Here is a 9,864-nt window from a genome sequence, read left to right on the forward strand (position 1 = left end):
TTGTGGCGCAACGAATAACGCGTCTGTCTAGGGAGCAGAAGATTCCAGATTCGAATCCTGGCAGGCTCGTTTTTTTTTCTTCAAATTATTAAAACGTGTCTCTTGTTTGGTTTTCCATCATATTGCTATTGCGGGGGCTTGTGGCGCAACGGATATAGCGTCTGCCTACGGAGCAGAAGATTCCAGGTTCGAATCCTGGCAAGCTCGGTTTTTTTTCTAATTACTTAAAACGTGTCTCTTGTTTGGTTTTCCATCATATTGCTATTGCGGGGGCTTGTGGCGCAACGGATAACGCGTCTGCCTACGGAGCAGAAGATTCCAGGTTCGAATCCTGGCAAGCTCGGTATTTTTTCTAATAATTTAAAACGTGTCTCTTGTTTGGTTTTCCATCATACTGCCTTTGCGGGGGCTTGTGGCGCAACGGATAACGCGTCTGCCTACGGAGCAGAAGATTCCAGGTTCGAATCCTGGCAAGCTCGGATTTTTTTCTAATTATTTAAAACGTGTCTCTTGTTTGGTTTTCCATCATATTGCTATAGCGGGGGCTTGTGGCGCAACGGATAACGCGTCTGCCTACGGAGCAGAAGATTTCAGGTTCGAATCCTGGCAAGCTCTTTTTTTTCAAATTATTTAAAACGTGTCTCTTGTTTGGTTTTCCAAATTATTTAAAACGTGTCTCTGGTTTGGTTTTCCATCATATTGCTATTGCGGGGGCTTGTGGCGCAACGGATAACATGTTTGCCTACGGAGCAGAAGATTCCAGGTTCGAATCCTGGCAAGCTCGTGTTTTTTTCTAATAATTTAAAACGTGTCTCTTGTTTGGTTTTCCATCATACTGCTTTTGCGGGGGCTTGTGGCGCAACGGATAACGCGTCTGCCTACGGAGCAGAAGATTCCAGGTTCGAATCCTGGCAAGCTCGGTTTTTTTTCTAATTATTTAAAACGTGTCTCTTGTTTGGTTTTCCATCATATTGCTATTGCGGGGGCTTGTGGCGCAACGGATAACGCGTCTGCCTACGGAGCAGAAGATTTCAGGTTCGAATCCTGGCAAGCTCTTTTTTTTCAAATTATTTAAAACGTGTCTCTTGTTTGAATTTCCAAATTATTTAAAACGTGTCTCTGGTTTGGTTTTCCATCATATTGCTATTGCGGGGGCTTGTGGCGCAACGAATAACGCGTCTGTCTAGGGAGCAGAAGATTCCAGATTCGAATCCTGGCAAGCTCGTTTTTTTTTCTTCAAATTATTAAAACGTGTCTCTTGTTTGGTTTTCCATCATATTGCTATTGCGGGGGCTTGTGGCGCAACGGATATAGCGTCTGCCTACGGAGCAGAAGATTCCAGGTTCGAATCCTGGCAAGCTCGGTTTTTTTTCTAATTATTTAAAACGTGTCTCTTGTTTGGTTTTCCATCATATTGCTATTGCGGGGGCTAGTGGCGCAACGGATAACGCGTCTGCCTACGGAGCAGAAGATTCCAGGTTCGAATCCTGGCAAGCTCGGTTTTTTTTCTAATTACTTAAAACGTGTCTCTTGTTTGGTTTTCCATCATATTGCTATTGCGGGGGCTTGTGGCGCAACGGATAACGCGTCTGCCTACGGAGCAGAAGATTCCAGGTTCGAATCCTGGCAAGCTCGGTATTTTTTCTAATAATTTAAAACGTGTCTCTTGTTTGGTTTTCCATCATACTGCCTTTGCGGGGGCTTGTGGCGCAACGGATAACGCGTCTGCCTACGGAGCAGAAGATTCCAGGTTCGAATCCTGGCAAGCTCGGATTTTTTTCTAATTATTTAAAACGTGTCTCTTGTTTGGTTTTCCATCATATTGCTATAGCGGGGGCTTGTGGCGCAACGGATAACGCGTCTGCCTACGGAGCAGAAGATTTCAAGTTCGAATCCTGGCAAGCTCTTTTTTTTCAAATTATTTAAAACGTGTCTCTTGTTTGGTTTTCCAAATTATTTAAAACGTGTCTCTGGTTTGGTTTTCCATCATATTGCTATTGCGGGGGCTTGTGGCGCAACGGATAACATGTTTGCCTACGGAGCAGAAGATTCCAGGTTCGAATCCTGGCAAGCTCGGTTTTTTTTCTAATTACTTAAAACGTGTCTCTTGTTTGGTTTTCCATCATATGGCTATAGCGGGGGCTTGTGGCGCAACGGATAACGCGTCTGCTTACGGAGCAGAAGATTCCAGGTTCGAATCCTGGCAAGCTCGGTTTTTTTCAAATTATTTAAAACGTGTCTTTTTTTTGGTTTTCCAAATTATTTAAAACGTGTCTCTTGTTTGGTTTTCCATCATATTGCAATTGCGGGGGCTTTTGGCGCAACGGATAACGCGTCTGCCTACGGAGCAGAAGATTCCAGGTTCGAATCGTGGCAAGCTCGTTTTTTTTCAAATTATTTAAAACGCTTCTCTGGTTTGGTTTTCCATCATAATGCTATATCGGGGGCTCGTGGCGCAACGGATAACGCGTTTGCCTACGGAGCAGAAGTTTCCAGGTTCGAATCCTGGCAAGCTCGGTTTTTTTTCTAATTACTTAAAACGTGTCTCTTGTTTGGTTTTCCATCATATTGCTATTGCGGGGGCTTGTGGCGCAACGGATAACGCGTCTGCCTACGGGGCAGAAGATTCCAGGTTCGAATCCTGGCAAGCTCGTTTTCTTTTTCAAATTATTTAAAACGTGTCTCTTTTTTGGTTTTACAAATTATTTAAAACGTGTCTCTTGTTTGGTTTTCCATCATACTGCTATTGCGGGGGCTTGTGGCGCAACGGATAACGCGTCTGCCTACGGAGCAGAAGATTCCAGGTTCGAATCCTGGCAAGCTCGGATTTTTTTCTAATAATTTAAAACGTGTCTCTTCTTTGGTTTTCCATCATAAATCTATTGCGGGGGCTTGTGGCGCAACAAATAACGCGTCTGCCTACGGAGCAGAAGATTCCAGGTTCGAATCCTGGCAAGCTCGGTTTTTTTTCTAATTATTTAAAACGTGTCTCTTCTTTGGTTTTCCATCGTATTGCTATTGCGGGGGCTTGTGGCGCAACGGATAACGCGTCTGCCTACGGAGCAGCAGATGCCAGGTTCGAATCCTGGCAAGCTCGGTTTTTTTTCTAATTATTTAAAACGTGTCTCTTGTTTGGTTTTCCATCATATTGTTATTGCGGGGACTTGTGGCGCAACGGATAACGCGTCTGCCTACGGAGCAGAAGTTTCCAGGTTCGAATCCTGGCAAGCTCGTTTTTTTTCAAATTATTTAAAACGTTTCTCTGGTTTGGTTTTCCATCATAATGCTATTGCGGGGACTTGTGGCGCAACGGATAACGCATCTGCCTACGGAGCAGAAGACTCCAGGTTCGAATCTTGGAAAGCTCTTTTTTTTAATTATTTAAAACACTTCTCTGGTTTGGTTTTCCATCGCTATGCTATTGCGAAGGCTTGTGGCGCAACGGATAACGCGTCTGTCTACGGAGCAGAAGATTCCAGGTTCGAATCCTGGCAAGCTCGGTTTTTTTTCAATTACTTAAAACGTGTCTCTTGTTTGGTTTTCCATCATACTGCTATTGCGGGGGCTTGTGGCGCAACGGATAACGCGTCTGCCTAAGGAGCAGAAGATTCCAGGTTCGAATCTTCGCAAGCTCGGTTTTTTTTCTAATTATTTAAAACGTGTCTCTTGTTTGGTTTTCCATCATATTGCTATTGCGGGGGCTTGTGGCGCAACGGATAACGGGTCTGTCTACGGAGCCGAAGATTCCAGGTTCGAATCCTGGCAAGTTCTTTTTTTTCAAATTATTTAAAACGTGTCTCTTGTTTGGTTTTCCAAATTATTTAAAACGTTTCTCTGGTTTGGTTTTCCATCATAGAGCTATTGCAGGGGCTTGTGGTGCAACGGATAACGCGTCTGCCTACGGAGCAGAAGATTCCAGGTTCGAATCCTGACAAGCTCGTTTTTCTCAAATTATTTAAAACGTTTCTCTGGTTTGGTTTTCCATCATAGAGCTATTGCAGGGGCTTGTGGTGCAACGGATAACGCGTCTGCCTACGGAGCAGAAGATTCCAGGTTCGAATCCTGGCAAGCTCGGTTTTTTTCTAATAATTTAAAACGTGTCTCTTGTTTGGTTTTCCATCAAATTGCTATTGCGGGGGCTTGTGGCGCAACGGATAACGCGTCTGCCTACGGAGCAGAAGATTCCAGGTTTGAATCCTGGCAAGCTCGGTTTTTTTTCTAATTATTTAAAACGTGTCTCTTGTTTGGTTTTCCATCATATTGCTATTGCGGGGGCTTGTGGCGCAACGGATAACGCGTCTGTCTACGGAGCAGAAGATTCCAGGTTCGAATCCTGGCAAGCTCGGTTTTTTTTCTAATTATTTAAAACGTGTCTCTTGTTTGGTTTTCCATCATATTGCCATTGCGGGGGCTTGTGGCGCAAAGGATAACGCGTCTGCCTACGGAGCAGAAGATTCCAGGTTCGAATCCTGGCAAGCTCTTTTTTTTCAAATTATTTAAAACGTGTCTCTTGTTTGGTTTTCCATCATATTGCAATTGCGGGGGCTTGTGGCGCAACGGATAACGCGTCTGTCTAGGGAGCAGAAGATTCCAGTTTCGAATCCTGGCAAGCTCTTTTTTTTTCAAATTATTTAAAACGTGTCTCTTGTTTGGTTTTCCATCATATTGCTATTGCGGGGGCTTGTGGCGCAACGGATAACGCGTCTGTCTACGGAGCAGAACATTCCAGGTTCGAATCCTGGCAAGCTCTTTTTTTTTCAAATTATTTAAAACGTGTCTCTTGTTTGGTTTTCCAAATTATTTAAAACGTGTCTCTGGTTTGGTTTTCCATCATATTGCAATTGCGGGGGCTTGTGGCGCAACGAATAACGCGTCTGTCTAGGGAGCCGAAGATTCCAGATTCGAATCCTGGCAAGCTCGTTTTTTTCTTCAAATTATTAAAAATGTGTCTCTTGTTTGGTTTTCCATAATATTGCTACTGCGGGGGCTTGAGGCGCAACGGATAACGCGTCTGCCTACGGAGCAGAAGATTCTAGGTTCGAATCCTGGCTAGCTCGGTTTTTTTCAAAATATTTAAATCGTGTCTCTTGTTTGGTTTCAATCATATTGCTATTGCGGGCGCTTGTGGCGCAACGGATAACGCGTGTGCCCACGGAGCAGAAGATTCCAGATTCGAATCCTGGCAAGCTCGGTTTTTTTTCAAATTATTGAAAACGTGTCTCTTGTTTGGTTTTGCAGCATAAAGCTGTTGCGAAGGCTTGTGGCGCAACGGATAACGCGTCTATCTACGGAGCAGAAGATTCCTGGTTCGAATCCTGGCAAGCTCGTTTTTTTTTCAAATTATTTAAAACGTTTCTCTGGTTTGGTTTTCCATCATAATGCTACTGCGGGGGCTTGTGGCGCAACGGATAACGCGTCTGCCTACGGAGCAGAAGATTCCAGGTTCGAATCCTGGCTAGCTCGGTTTTTTTTTCAAATTATTTAAAACATGTTCTGGTTTAATTTTCCATCATATTGCAATTGCGGGGGCTTTTGGCGCAACGAATAACGCGTCTGTCTAGGGAGCAGAAGATTCCAGATTCGAATCCTGGCAAGCTCGTTTTTTTCTTCAAATTATTAAAAATGTGTCTCTTGTTTGGTTTTCCATCATAATGCTATTGCGGGGGCTTGTGGCGCAACGGATAACGCGGCTGTCTACGGAGCAGAAGATTCCAGTTTCGAATCCTGGGAAGCTCTTTTTTTTTCAAATTATTTAAAACGTGTCTCTTGTTTGGTTTTCCATCATTTTGCTAATGCGGGGGCTTGTGGCGCAAAGGATAACGCGTCTGCCTACGGAGCAGAAGATTCCAGATTCGAATCCTGGCAAGCTCGGTTTTTTTTCTAATAATATAAAACGTGACTCTTGTTTGGTTTTCCATCATGTTGGTATTGCGGGGGCTTGTGGCGCAACGGATAACGCGTCTGCCTACGGAGCAGAAGATTCCAGGTTCTAATCCTGGCAAGCTCGGTTTTTTTTCTAATTATTTAAAACGTCTCTTGTTTGGTTTTCCATCATATTGCTATTGCGGGGGTTTGTGGCGCAACGGATAACGCGTCTGTCTACGGACCAGAAGATTCCAGGTTCGAATCCTGGCAAGCTCTTTTTTTTCAAATTATTTAAAACGTGTCTTTTTTTTGTTTTTCCAAATTATTTAAAACGTGTCTCTGGTTTGGTTTTGCATCATAAGGCTATTGCGAAGGCTTGTGGCGCAACGGATAACGCGTCTGTTTACGGAGCACAAGATTCCAGGTTCGAATCCTGGCAAGCTCGTTTTTTTCAAATTATTTAAAACGTTTCTCTGGTTTGGTTTTCCATCATAAAGCTATTGCAGGGGCTTGTGGCGCAAAGGAGAACGCGTCTGCCTACGGAGCCGAAGATTCCAGGTTCGTATCCTGGCAAGCTCGTTTTTTTTTTCAAATTATTTAAAACGTTTCTCTGGTTTGGTTTTCCATCATAATGCTATTGCGGGGGCTTGTGGCGCAACGGATAACGCGTCTGTCTACGGAGCAGAAGATTCCAGATTCGAATCCAGGCAAAAGAGTTTTTTTTTAAATTATTTAAAACGCTTCTCTGGCTGGTTTTAAATCATACTGCTGTTGCGGGGGCTTGTGGCGCAACGGATAACGCGTCTGCCTACGAAGCAGAAGATTCCAGGTTCGAATCCTGGCAAGCTCGTTTTTTTTTTCAAATTATTTAAAACGTGTCTCTTTTTTGGTTTTCCATCATAATGCTATTGCGGGGGCTTGTAACGCAACGGGTAACGCGTCTGCCTACGGAGCAGAAGATTCCAGGTTCGAATCCTGGCAAGCTCGTTTTTTTCCAATTATTTAAAACGTGTCTCTTGTTTGGTTTTCCATCATAATGCTATTGCGGGGGCTCGTGGCGCAATGGATAACGCGTCTGCCGACGGAGCAGAAGATTCCAGGTTCGAATCCTGGCTAGCTCGGTTTTTTTCAAATTATTTAAAACGTGTCTCTTGTTTGGTTTTACATTATATCGCTATTGCGGGGGCTTGTGGCGCAACGGATAACGCGTCTGTCTACGGAGCAGAAGATTCCAGGTTCGAATCCTGGCAAGCTCGTTTTTTTTCAACTTATTTAAAACGTGTCTCTTGTTTGGTTTTGCATCCTAATGCTATTGCGGGGGCTTGTGGCGCAACGGATAACGCGTCTGCCTACGGAGCAGAAGATTCCACGTTCAAATCCTGGCACGCTCGGTTTTTTTTCTAATTACTTAAAACGTGTCTCTTGTTTGGTTTTCCATCATATTGCCATTGCGGGGGCTTGTGGCGCAACGGATAACGCGTCTGCCTACGGAGCAGAAGATTCCAGGTTCGAATCCTGGCAAGCTTGGTTTTGTTTTTATTATTTAAAACGTGTCTCTTGTTTGGTTTTCCATCATATTGCTATTGCGGGGGCTTGTGGCGCAACGGATAACGCGTCTGCCTACGGAGCAGAAGATTCCAGGTTCGAATCCTGGCAAGCTCGGTTTTTTTTCTAATTATTTAAAACGTGTCTCTTGTTTGGTTTTACATTATATCGCTATTGCGGGGGCTTGTGGCGCAACGGATAACGCGTCTGTCTACGGAGCAGAAGATTCCAGGTTCGAATCCTGGCAAGCTCGTTTTTTTTCAACTTATTTAAAACGTGTCTCTTGTTTGGTTTTGCATCCTAATGCTATTGCGGGGGCTTGTGGCGCAACGGATAACGCGTCTGCCTACGGAGCAGAAGATTCCACGTTCAAATCCTGGCACGCTCGGTTTTTTTTTCTAATTACTTAAAACGTGTCTCTTGTTTGGTTTTCCATCATATTGCTATTGCGGGGGCTTGTGGCGCAACGGATAACACGTCTGCCTACGGAGCAGAAGATTCCAGGTTCGAATCCTGGCAAGCTCGGTTTTTTTTCTAATTATTTAAAACGTGTCTCTTGTTTGGTTTTCCATCATATTGCTATTGCGGGGGCTTGTGGCGCAACGGATAACGCGTCTTCCTACGGAGCAGAAGATTCCAGGTTCGAATCCTGGCAAGCTCGGTTTTTTTTCTAATTATTTAAAACGTGTCTCTTGTTTGGTTTTCCATCATATTGCTATTGCGGGGGCTTGTGCCGCAACCGATAACGCGTCTGCCTACGGAGCAGGAGATTCCAGGTTCGAATCCTGGCTAGCTCGTTTTTTTTTCAAATTATTTAAAACGTTTCTCTGGTTTGGTTTTCCATCATAATGCTATTGCGGGGGCTTGTGCCGCAACGGATAAAGCGTCTGCCTACGGAGCAGAAGTTTCCAGGTTCGAATCCTGGCAAGCTCATTTTTTTTTTCAAATTATTTAAAACGTTTCTCTGGTTTGGTTTTCCATCATAATGCTATTGCGGGGGCTTGTGGCGCAACGGATAACGCGTCTGCCTACGGAGCAGAAGATTCCAGGTTCGAATCCTGGCAAGCTCGTTTTTTTTTCAAATTATTTAAAACGCTTCTCTGGTTTGGTTTTCCATCATAATGCTATTGCGGGGGCTTGTGGCGCAACGGATAACGCGTCTGCCTACGGAGCAGAAGATTCCAGGTTCGAATCCTGGCTAGCTCGGTTTTTTTGTCAAATTATTTAAAACGTGTCTCTTGTTTGGTTTTACATCATTTCGCTATTGCGGGGGCTTGTGGCGCAATGGATAACGCGTCTGCCTACGGAGCAGAAGATTCCAGGTTCGAATCCTGGCAAGTTCGTTTTTTTTAAATTATTTAAAACGCTTTTCTGGATTGGTTTTCCATCATTATGCTATTGCGGGGGCTTGTGGCGCAACGGATAACGCGTCTGCCTACGGAGCAGAAGATTCCAGGTTCGAATCCTGGCAAGCTCGTTTTTTTTCAAATTATTTAAAACGTGTCTCTTGTTTGGTTTTCTAAATTATTTAAAACGTGTCTCTGGTTTGGTTTTCCATCATATTGCTATTGCGGGGGCCTGTGGCGCATCGAATAAAGCGTCTGTCTAGGGAGCAGAAGATTCCAGATTCGAATCCTGGCAAGCTCGTTTTTTTTTCAAATTATTTAAAACGTGTCTCTGGTTTGGTTTTCCATCATATTGCTTTTGCGGGGGCTTGTGGCGCAACGAATAACGCGTCTGTCTAGGGAGCAGAAGATTCCAGATTCGAATCCTGGCAAGCTCGTTTTTTTTCTTCAAATTATTTAAAATGTGTCTCTTGCATGGTTTTCCATCATATTGCTATTGCGGGGACTTGTGGCGCAACGGATAACGCGTCTGCCTACGGAGCAGAAGATTCCAGGTTCGAATCCTGGCTAGCTCGGTTTTTTTTTTCAAATTATTTAAAACGTGTCTCTTGTTTGGTTTTACATCATATCGCTATTGCGGGGGCTTTTGGCGCAACGGATAACGCGTCTGTCTACGTAGCAGAAGATTCCAGGTTCGAATCCTGGCAAGCTCGTTTTTTTCAAATTATTTAAAACGTGTCTCTTGTTTGGTTTTCCATCATAATGCTATTGCGGGGGCTTGTGGCGCAACGGATAACGCGTCTGTCTACGGAGCAGAAGATTCCAGATTCCAGATTCGAATCCAGGCAAGCTCGGTTTTTTTTCAAATTATTTAAAACGTGTCTCTTGTTTGGTTTTCCATCATAATGCTATTGCGGGGGCTTGTGGCGAAACGGATAACGCGTCTGTCTACGTAGCAGAAGATTCCAGGTTCGAATCCTGGCAAGCTCGTTTTTTTCAAATTATTTAAAACGTGTCTCTTGTTTGGTTTTCCATCATAATGCTATTGCGGGGGCTGGTGGCGCAACGGATAACGCGTCTGTCTACGGAGCAGAAGATTCCAGATTCC

At 44.2% G+C, this 9,864-nt stretch overlaps 1 protein-coding gene, 1 long non-coding RNA gene and 34 other non-coding genes across 40 annotated transcripts in view; 34 read left to right on the forward strand and 2 right to left on the reverse strand.

Annotated features, from left to right (window-relative positions):
- The window catches only part of LOC149950979 (uncharacterized), a 277,136-nt gene that overhangs the window by 150,814 nt on the left and 116,458 nt on the right, over positions 1-9,864 (reverse strand). The window lies entirely within an intron of this gene.
- LOC149950985 (prostatic acid phosphatase-like) overlaps positions 1-9,864 on the reverse strand; it is a 164,404-nt gene that overhangs the window by 43,394 nt on the left and 111,146 nt on the right. The gene's annotated exons all lie outside the window — the stretch shown is intronic.
- TRNAR-ACG (transfer RNA arginine (anticodon ACG)) lies at positions 271-343 on the forward strand. The gene has a single exon. It is a non-coding gene; the product is annotated as a tRNA-Arg (tRNA).
- Positions 407-479, forward strand: TRNAR-ACG (transfer RNA arginine (anticodon ACG)). Its single transcript has one exon. It is a non-coding gene; the product is annotated as a tRNA-Arg (tRNA).
- On the forward strand, positions 543-615 carry TRNAR-ACG (transfer RNA arginine (anticodon ACG)). The gene has a single exon. It is a non-coding gene; the product is annotated as a tRNA-Arg (tRNA).
- TRNAR-ACG (transfer RNA arginine (anticodon ACG)) lies at positions 848-920 on the forward strand. Its single transcript has one exon. It is a non-coding gene; the product is annotated as a tRNA-Arg (tRNA).
- Positions 984-1,056, forward strand: TRNAR-ACG (transfer RNA arginine (anticodon ACG)). Its single transcript has one exon. It is a non-coding gene; the product is annotated as a tRNA-Arg (tRNA).
- Positions 1,427-1,499, forward strand: TRNAR-ACG (transfer RNA arginine (anticodon ACG)). The gene has a single exon. It is a non-coding gene; the product is annotated as a tRNA-Arg (tRNA).
- Positions 1,563-1,635, forward strand: TRNAR-ACG (transfer RNA arginine (anticodon ACG)). Its single transcript has one exon. It is a non-coding gene; the product is annotated as a tRNA-Arg (tRNA).
- Positions 1,699-1,771, forward strand: TRNAR-ACG (transfer RNA arginine (anticodon ACG)). The gene has a single exon. It is a non-coding gene; the product is annotated as a tRNA-Arg (tRNA).
- On the forward strand, positions 2,140-2,212 carry TRNAR-ACG (transfer RNA arginine (anticodon ACG)). Its single transcript has one exon. It is a non-coding gene; the product is annotated as a tRNA-Arg (tRNA).
- TRNAR-ACG (transfer RNA arginine (anticodon ACG)) lies at positions 2,581-2,653 on the forward strand. Its single transcript has one exon. It is a non-coding gene; the product is annotated as a tRNA-Arg (tRNA).
- TRNAR-ACG (transfer RNA arginine (anticodon ACG)) lies at positions 2,753-2,825 on the forward strand. The gene has a single exon. It is a non-coding gene; the product is annotated as a tRNA-Arg (tRNA).
- TRNAR-ACG (transfer RNA arginine (anticodon ACG)) lies at positions 3,161-3,233 on the forward strand. Its single transcript has one exon. It is a non-coding gene; the product is annotated as a tRNA-Arg (tRNA).
- TRNAR-ACG (transfer RNA arginine (anticodon ACG)) lies at positions 3,428-3,500 on the forward strand. Its single transcript has one exon. It is a non-coding gene; the product is annotated as a tRNA-Arg (tRNA).
- On the forward strand, positions 4,002-4,074 carry TRNAR-ACG (transfer RNA arginine (anticodon ACG)). The gene has a single exon. It is a non-coding gene; the product is annotated as a tRNA-Arg (tRNA).
- Positions 4,137-4,209, forward strand: TRNAR-ACG (transfer RNA arginine (anticodon ACG)). Its single transcript has one exon. It is a non-coding gene; the product is annotated as a tRNA-Arg (tRNA).
- On the forward strand, positions 4,273-4,345 carry TRNAR-ACG (transfer RNA arginine (anticodon ACG)). Its single transcript has one exon. It is a non-coding gene; the product is annotated as a tRNA-Arg (tRNA).
- Positions 4,409-4,481, forward strand: TRNAR-ACG (transfer RNA arginine (anticodon ACG)). The gene has a single exon. It is a non-coding gene; the product is annotated as a tRNA-Arg (tRNA).
- Positions 4,678-4,750, forward strand: TRNAR-ACG (transfer RNA arginine (anticodon ACG)). Its single transcript has one exon. It is a non-coding gene; the product is annotated as a tRNA-Arg (tRNA).
- TRNAR-ACG (transfer RNA arginine (anticodon ACG)) lies at positions 5,391-5,463 on the forward strand. The gene has a single exon. It is a non-coding gene; the product is annotated as a tRNA-Arg (tRNA).
- Positions 5,935-6,007, forward strand: TRNAR-ACG (transfer RNA arginine (anticodon ACG)). The gene has a single exon. It is a non-coding gene; the product is annotated as a tRNA-Arg (tRNA).
- Positions 6,643-6,715, forward strand: TRNAR-ACG (transfer RNA arginine (anticodon ACG)). The gene has a single exon. It is a non-coding gene; the product is annotated as a tRNA-Arg (tRNA).
- Positions 6,780-6,852, forward strand: TRNAR-ACG (transfer RNA arginine (anticodon ACG)). Its single transcript has one exon. It is a non-coding gene; the product is annotated as a tRNA-Arg (tRNA).
- TRNAR-ACG (transfer RNA arginine (anticodon ACG)) lies at positions 7,049-7,121 on the forward strand. The gene has a single exon. It is a non-coding gene; the product is annotated as a tRNA-Arg (tRNA).
- On the forward strand, positions 7,320-7,392 carry TRNAR-ACG (transfer RNA arginine (anticodon ACG)). Its single transcript has one exon. It is a non-coding gene; the product is annotated as a tRNA-Arg (tRNA).
- Positions 7,455-7,527, forward strand: TRNAR-ACG (transfer RNA arginine (anticodon ACG)). The gene has a single exon. It is a non-coding gene; the product is annotated as a tRNA-Arg (tRNA).
- TRNAR-ACG (transfer RNA arginine (anticodon ACG)) lies at positions 7,591-7,663 on the forward strand. Its single transcript has one exon. It is a non-coding gene; the product is annotated as a tRNA-Arg (tRNA).
- Positions 7,863-7,935, forward strand: TRNAR-ACG (transfer RNA arginine (anticodon ACG)). Its single transcript has one exon. It is a non-coding gene; the product is annotated as a tRNA-Arg (tRNA).
- TRNAR-ACG (transfer RNA arginine (anticodon ACG)) lies at positions 7,999-8,071 on the forward strand. Its single transcript has one exon. It is a non-coding gene; the product is annotated as a tRNA-Arg (tRNA).
- TRNAR-ACG (transfer RNA arginine (anticodon ACG)) lies at positions 8,408-8,480 on the forward strand. Its single transcript has one exon. It is a non-coding gene; the product is annotated as a tRNA-Arg (tRNA).
- On the forward strand, positions 8,544-8,616 carry TRNAR-ACG (transfer RNA arginine (anticodon ACG)). The gene has a single exon. It is a non-coding gene; the product is annotated as a tRNA-Arg (tRNA).
- On the forward strand, positions 8,681-8,753 carry TRNAR-ACG (transfer RNA arginine (anticodon ACG)). Its single transcript has one exon. It is a non-coding gene; the product is annotated as a tRNA-Arg (tRNA).
- Positions 8,815-8,887, forward strand: TRNAR-ACG (transfer RNA arginine (anticodon ACG)). Its single transcript has one exon. It is a non-coding gene; the product is annotated as a tRNA-Arg (tRNA).
- TRNAR-ACG (transfer RNA arginine (anticodon ACG)) lies at positions 9,259-9,331 on the forward strand. The gene has a single exon. It is a non-coding gene; the product is annotated as a tRNA-Arg (tRNA).
- TRNAR-ACG (transfer RNA arginine (anticodon ACG)) lies at positions 9,674-9,746 on the forward strand. The gene has a single exon. It is a non-coding gene; the product is annotated as a tRNA-Arg (tRNA).

Source organism: Leiobunum rupestre, chromosome 3, assembly GCF_980474605.1.
Source record: "Leiobunum rupestre chromosome 3, qqLeiRupe1.1.hap1, whole genome shotgun sequence".
In the NCBI taxonomy this organism is placed as follows: Eukaryota; Metazoa; Arthropoda; class Arachnida; order Opiliones; family Sclerosomatidae; genus Leiobunum; species Leiobunum rupestre.